The sequence below is a fragment of the Phaseolus vulgaris genome, chromosome 1 (assembly GCF_051622355.1).
Source record: "Phaseolus vulgaris cultivar YP4 chromosome 1, ASM5162235v1, whole genome shotgun sequence".
In the NCBI taxonomy this organism is placed as follows: Eukaryota; Viridiplantae; Streptophyta; class Magnoliopsida; order Fabales; family Fabaceae; genus Phaseolus; species Phaseolus vulgaris.
The window spans coordinates 24,781,344-24,789,564 of NC_143498.1; the positions used below are offsets into that span (position 1 = coordinate 24,781,344).

The 8,221-nt window shown below is 34.5% G+C and overlaps 1 pseudogene; it reads right to left on the reverse strand.

Moving 5' to 3' along the window:
- Positions 1-896: 896 nt before the first annotated feature.
- On the reverse strand, positions 897-4,864 carry LOC150029571 (uncharacterized; annotated as a pseudogene).
- Between the last annotated feature and the right edge of the window lie 3,357 nt (positions 4,865-8,221).

Below are 8,221 nucleotides of genomic sequence, written 5' to 3' on the forward strand. Positions count from 1 at the left end.
AGTGTCGTAAGCATGGGATGCAATTTTTTCAGATAGTGCATTGAAGACACTGGGGATGACAAAGATGGAATGATTGTTAGACAAAGAAACAAAATTTGTAGCTTAGAAAAATGTCTGTAGATGTCAAGAAAGTGAATTAAGATGTAATTACTAGGGTTGTGTGTTGTTGTAATAAACATTGTCGTGTTGACTATTTTCTTAAAATTCCCATGAGTGACGTATCAATGTATATTTTAGTTGGGATTATAATTGAATAAGTTAATGTAATATGTATTAGTGTGTTGAGTTCATTATATCCAGTATGTAATATGTATCCCGAAATTTGTATCAATGCAAAATGAATTTTAATGAACGAGTTCATCATTTAACAAGTGGTTGGCATAGAAATTATGCACTATTTTCTTGTTTTCATGTAGAGTTCCAAGCAAATACTCAAATTTTGCACTGCTAGGTGATGCAAGAGTAATTCAATATTTGAACACTAATTTAATAATAAAACAATTGCGTGCAGATTTTCCCATCTTGAAGACAACTAGCAAAAGTCATTATTATGTTTGACATTAGCTGAGCAGGAAGGAGAACAATACATGTTCAATCCAGCTTTTCCCATCTTAAAGTAAATCAAGAGTCCACTATTCACAGGATAAGCTATACTAATAGGAATATAAAGTGTAACAAGCACGAACACAAACTTAATTATCATAGATTTGGAATGAAGCAAACTTAATTATCATAGAACTTGATAACATGAATGTACTCCAAAAATTACCAAATACATTTAGTACGTGATACATTAACAAATTACCAAATTATGATTCCAAAATACATTACCAGGAGCCTACAATTATTGTTTTTCAAAATACATAGGTATAACAATGAGTGAGTTCCAAAAGTATTCATGGCTTCCAAAAGTGACCTCTCATGGACTGTAACTTAAGCCTGGTGTTGGGTCTTAAAAAATTTACACTTGATCTTGTTGTCCTTCGAGCTGTCTGAAATGGTTGTGAAACTTTTGGTTGAGTAGGGGGAGATGGTGGACGGGGTGCGGTTGGAGCTGCCTGACTTGGAGCTTCCTGAGATGGACCTGGTGCACTTGGAGCTGCTTGACTTGGACCTTGGTCAGATGGGCCTGGGTGAGATGGTCGTGGGTGAGATGAGCTTGTGTGGGATGGCCTTGGGTGAGATGACCTTGGGTGAGATGGTCGTGTTGCACTTGGACCTTGTTCGAATGATTTTTCAATGCAAGACTTTCTATTGTGACCAAGCTTATGACAGATCCCACATTTTTTCTTTAATCTAGTTTGTCCTAACTGACTCTTGTTCTTCGTTACCTCCCATGACTCCAACCTTCTCTTCTTTTTTGGTCTTCCTGACATATTCTTTGTGGGTGGTGGCACAACATCTGGCATTTTAGTTCTTTCCCATACTTGTTCACCATTAAGTGGATATATAACTGAGTTGTAGACCTCTGCATATGTTTCCTTCTTGTACCAAAATGAAATGGAGTTGACTGGATCGACATTGACAAATTTCATTACAGAAACTGCATGACAACATGGTACTCTAGTCAACATCCATTTTCGGTAGGTGCACTCATGTGTGTCCGAGTTAACCGCAAAGTTTTGTCCAATGGTAGAGGTATGTCTCACTTCAAATAGGTGATCTGTAGAAGAACTGTGATGATGGAATTGGTTAGACATATCTAACAAGTAACACAATAACTTTTTAAAATAGTATATGAATGTTGTCATCTAACCTGGGTATCCAATATCGAGTTTGATTTGCTTCCTTTTGTAACCTGCTTAAAATCTTTGGACATACTGATCCTTCAAATGAGGCAAACTTCAGTCTGTTCTTTGCCCATCTCTGCATTATATAAGTCCTAATATTTTCTAGCATGATAATGATAAGTTTTGCACGTGCAGGTACAAGCACACTATTAAAGCCTTCAGAAATATTGTTCACAAGTGAGTCACATTTTGGAGTGAATGTGAACCTTGATCTGGACTAGAACCTAGTACAGGAAAATAAATGATTTCAGAACCTAGGAATTGGTGTGAATAAATTATTTCAGAACCTAGGAATTGGTGTGCATAAATTATTTCAGAACTTAGTCAACTTAAAATAAATGATTTAAGAACCTAAGAATGGTGTGCAGAAATGATTTCAGAACCTAGGAATTGTGTGCATAAATGATTTCAGAACTTAGTCAACTTAAAATAAATGATTTCAGAACCTAGGAATGGTGTGCAAAAATGATTTCAGAACCTACGAATTGTGTGCATAAATGATTTCAGAACCTAGGAATGGTGTGCATAAATGATTTTAGAACTTAGTCAACTTAAAATAAATGATTTCAGAACTTAGACAATGTTGTTGGGCACATTCTCCTTGCATATCAGATTAAAACTGCACCTAAAAAGCTGATTTTGCTCTCTAAAATGTAAACATCAATAAGCAATGTTGTGAAGCTGTATAAGGTTAGGAATTAAGCGATCAACCAAGTACAAACATTTTGGGAGTGAATAATAGGGAGCAAAATCCGAAATGACACGATATAGGAAAATTGCATTACATATGAATCCTACATTTTTTTACCTTATCAATCAAACTGTAGTACAAACTTAATTTTCAAATGTAATAGTGGTATTCCATGGACTTTTCAAATCTGCCATGAGTAAAAGAACAAGTATTAATGCTTGCCTGGGAGGTAATGCAATCAGATGTTTAAATGTGGAATCATTGACTTTCTTTATAGCCCTCATCTCCCTCTCCCATGCTTGGGGATATGTGTTGTCGGTTGCCCTCCACATTAAGATTTTCAATTTTTTTCTCTGGAATTTCTCTCTAAAGTTCGCGTACAGGTTTCGAACACATAACCGCTGCACTGCCCCAGGTATGAGTTCTTGAATGGCAGGCAACAAACCCTGTCAAAAGACATACAATAGTTAAATGAAAACTATACACAGACAAAATCAACAATTAACAACAAAGAATATACCTTTTGTTGGTTAGACATGAAAGTGATGCCTTCACATACATCTACACCCCCAACATCTTCAATTAAAAGATGCAAAAACCAGGTTCAAGAATCTTTGCATTCAACCTCAACCACAGCATATGCTAGTGGTAGCATTTGATAATTTGGGTCCCTCCAAACTGTTGTCAACAATTCACCACCATAAAAGCCTTTCAAGAAGCACCCATCCAAAGCAATTATGGGCCTACAAGATATAAAACTATCCTTGCAGCCTTTTAAGCACACATAAAATCTGCTAAAAAAATTTAACCCATTCATGTCTTCAACTTTCACTTTCACTATAGACCCCAGATTTGCACGCATGACCTCATGTGCATAGTCATAAATTCGTTTGTACTGCTCTTGAAATGAACCCTGGACAGTCTTCAACGTTATGCCCATTGTCCGTTGAGCTTTTGACTTACTTATACTTGTGTTCAATTTTTTAACAGCTTTATTCCTTACATCATTACTTCTCAATTTTGGATTCTGACTTAAAGAAGTCTCCAACCTCCCACTCAACCATTTAGTGCTCAACAAATCAACCTTAAACTGCCTAGCACAGGTATGTACATCATTTAGTTTTCTTAACTGCCAACAGCTTGTTGAGGGTAAGAACCCACAATCTGCAAACCATTTACAATGTCCTTGTGCTCCAATGCAACACACACGAAATCTCAAATTATCATTTTTTACTAATTTCAAGTTCCTCCATGAATGGACAACATAAGTTCTAATGGCATCTTTAAATGCTTCCTTGTCTGTAAAATAGGTACCCAAATCCTAAGAAAAATTTGCCATGTTTTTTGGCATTTCAAAGGATGGAAATTTACCACCTGTACAGATATCCTCCTTACCATCTTCAAATTCATCCATGTTGTCTAACTCTTCTGATTCCCACTCTGTATCCGACAGCCCTCTATCATGCACAAATGTTCCTTCACTTTCATCATCATCACCACCCAAATCCTGCAAATCATCTGTACAATTTGGTTCTAAACCTTCAATAGGATTACTAGCCTGCCTTTTACTTCTACTCCTATGCCTAACCTCAGGATTAAACCATAAACCCTCACCCTCACTCTCACCATCATCCTGGCCCTTGTCTCTAGGACCATCACTCTAAACTTCAATTTCAACTTCAATAAATTCAACTTCCCTTAACCAAGAAGAATCTTCTGACACATGCCCACCATCATCATCACATTCCATATCTTCATGAGTAGACGTACCAATACCCTGACCACCATGACCTTCGTTCTCCTCACCCACACCTTCCTCTTCAACATTACCTTCAAGACCTTCGGGTTCGACACCACCACCATCCTCAACATCACCTTCAACACCCTCGGCTTCCACACCACCACCATCCTAAACATCAACTTCAACACCTGTGGGTTCCACACTACCATCATCCTCAACATCAATTTCAACACCTGTGGGTTCGACACCACCACCATCCTCAACATTAGCTTCAACACCTGTGGGTTCCATACCACCACTATCTACACCATCACCTAAAACCAACATCACTTCTGCCTTTGAAACAACATGCACTAAAAATAAATGAACTTCACCATGTGTATTTGCAATTTTCAGCATTTCTATTGCACCACCATCATCAACCAGTACCTCCAATCTATTTTCCAAGTCTTCACAACCTCCATGTGAATACCACGTCTTCTGCATTGCTAAAAACCCCATGTCCTTTACGATGTCAACTATTTCAAAGTAACTACATCTATCATCGTCACATGACCATGTTAATGTATCACCACCAACATATCTCGCATCACAAAATGTCCCACTATGGTGGACCACAAGCTGAAAATAACCTTCTTCCATGATATGAACTTGATAAAAGGTATTCCTGTGAAATATAAATATACACATGACCACAAATAACAAACAACTTACAAAGCAATCCTTCACTTAATTATGTCAGAGACCAAATGTTGGACGACACAAAAAAAAATCTTGCACATGGTGGACCCAACATCATAAACTACTATGTACATGTTCTCTAAAAGTAATCACAAACAGAACCAAATGTCCTAACCTTATAAACAACGAACCACGAAACGAAACCACGCTCAATAATGCCTTCAAGTTCCTCAATCGCTACCCCTTCACGAGCTCTAGATCGCACCACTGGATCGCACCTCACAATCGTAGCTCACGATCGCACCTCACAATCGTAGCTCACGATCGCACCTCACAATCATACCACACGATCGCACCACGGGATCGCACTTCAAGATCGTTGTTCACAATCACAACTCGTTTCTCATAAACCCTAACCTTACAATTAAAAATGCATAATCCCCAAATCAAATTACTAAACCCTAAACCCCCAATTCATTCTGGGCTAAACGAATGTAACCATCCACGTTAGTTGACACGTATATGCCACATAAGCACCCCTTAACGTCGTTTGGTGCGACTTAACAGAAATGACCATTTTGAATACATTTAAAAAACTCATAGGGACCAAATTGATTTTTTCAAAAACCATTGTACTTAATTCAATATTCACCCAAAATGTTGGGACCAATAAGGTAATAAAACCTACAAGTTAAGTAAAAATAGTATGTGTTGCATCTTTGCAATTATATTGTTCGTCTGAATTTTCTTATTTAAGAACATATGTTAGTAGCATGTTGTATTTGATAGTGTACGTCTGGTAAAAATGCACTTTATTTATTTATCTATTTAAAAAAAGAAGTATGTGAAATAATTTAATGCTTATCACAAATTCCAAGCATTTAATGCAATTTCACTTAGTTTTCCAACATTCCAAACTACATCAAAGTCAACCTTAAAGATAATAAAATATTAACACCTTACTAAAATAATTATGTTCATTCACAAAAGTACAATGTCTCATTTAAACTAGAAGTATAAATAAATGAGGAGATGTAAAGAAGACAATATTATCTTTAAGCTTGTTTGTTTAAAAAATATCTTTTCACTTTTTTATATTGTAAATAACTCTTTAATTGTTTGTATATCTTGAGATTTGTTTATGCAGAGCATGGGAGCTTTGATGTTTCAAATCCATGATGAAGCTTGAAGTTGTGTTGCTTTCGATTTAGGTTTAGATTAGAGTGTTTAGAATCTATGTAAAGATCAGTTCTTGACCCTTGCACAAAGCTTTCCCAATCTGTTTTAAAAAGAAAAGTGTTTGTCTAAGCAAAGAGAAAAACAACTGGTTGAATTATCGAAATAATCGGTTTTTTGTCACTTGGCTTGTTTAAAGGTTTTAAAACTGTTTTTGACTAGGTTATGTAACTGCCTAACCAATTCAACCGGTTAAAACGATTTTTCAACTGGTTGATTGTAACATTTCCTAACAGTTTTTTGAAAACCTGTTAATCTGTTTTGGGTGTGGTCAAAACTGCTTTGGCGCATAAATGCTGCCTTGAACGACTAGTTTTTAAGTGCTATAAATATAGCTGATGAGCATATATTTATTCACACTCAATAGCCTTAATCATAGATTATTGGACTATAATAATAAATAAATTCATTGTTTTAATTAATATTTTTATAATTGGGTTTATTTGGGCCTTAACTATTATTTTTGTTAATTTTGTGTTTTTAGAATAAATTATCCGAAGGGAAGCATCTACCTTTATGAATGGGTCAAATATGTAAAAGTCCAAGTTGCTTCTTGAACCAAAACGGGAAACAAATACCGAGGAGAAGAAAGAGAAAATAAAATCTACAATATCTTAGAAACAGAATTGGAAGTAAATCTTTTACAAAATACAAGAATTCTGGAAACTTGGAAACTGTTAACAAAATATGAACTACAATATTTTCCCAAGATCCTTGGAGCAGAAAAGCCTATAAAAGGACACAAGCATCAAGGAGAAAAGGGAGAGCTTCATAGGGTTTTCTTAGTTTCTTTTCTTCTTTGTAATTATTTTGTTTTGCCTCCGCATGGAAGGCTAAACCTTTTTTGTTGATTCATTTGTAATTCTCCATTGAGTTCTGAGGTTTTGTTCAATAAAACTTTTGATTTTTAATTCTCTATAACAGTTGTTTTTATTGTCTAATCTCCTGGAAAACTAGTTTTTGTGAGAGGTTGTACTTGAACGCGTGATTAAGAGTCTTCCTTATCTTAAACTTTGGTTTCTTAGTTAGTTCGCATTGTTCTAATTAATTTCTTGGGCACATGATTCAAGAGAGAGGAGGTAAGCATTCCCATGGAGTATACGCATGGAACAAAGTGGGTATTAATTAAACTAATAGACGCATGTTTTATTGGTGAGTTTCAGTTGAATTAGATTGGCGCATGTTCAATCTGGTTTAACTCTGTTGGAGGATTGAGAAAAGATTAATCTTTGGAAAACCTGTGAAGAATTCAATGGTGGAAGAACTTGGGATCAATCGCTTTTTATTTGTTGTTTCAAATCTCTTTCATATTTCCTGCATAACTATCTTAACCCCTTTTTATTATTATTGTTATTACTAACTTTTCATTGCTTGTAGATAGGTTTTGAATTCGGTTAACTGAATCACTATTGGATTAGATGGGAGACGACTTGGGGTTATTTGACCACAATTATACTATCATCTCTCTAGTGTTAGACAAGTCTACACTAGAATCACATTTAATTTGACCGTTAAACGACAACTATCAAATTTGGCGTCGTTGCCAGGGAATCCAATTTGATTTTGGTTATCAGGTTTTTCTTTTTATCTGCATAAATTTTTTTTTCCTAATTTTTTTCTGCATATTTAACCTGTGTTTTCTTCCTATTAGTTTTTCTTTATTTAGTATAGCAATAAAAAAATGAAAAAATAAAAATAAAAATAAAAAAATCTAATATTTAGGATATCTCTTATCTTAATTTTATTTTGATTTGTTTTTATTTTATTTTATCTCCTATATCTTTTATCTTTATTTTGTTATGAATTGTTTTTATTTTATTTTATCTCCTATATATCTTATCTTTATTTTGTTTTGATTTTATTTCTTTATATCTTTTATCTTTATCTTATTTTGTTTTTCCTTTATTTTATATATTTTGTGTTTTTAGTTGTTTTTTATTTTGTTTTGTCATTCTTTATTTACTTTTCTTTATTTTTTATTTTTAAAATTGATTTTTTTTATTTTCTATATTTATTCATTTTTACATTTTTTTCTTCTCATTTTTAAGCATTAAGTGTAGCATTTGCATTAGTTTTTCTTTT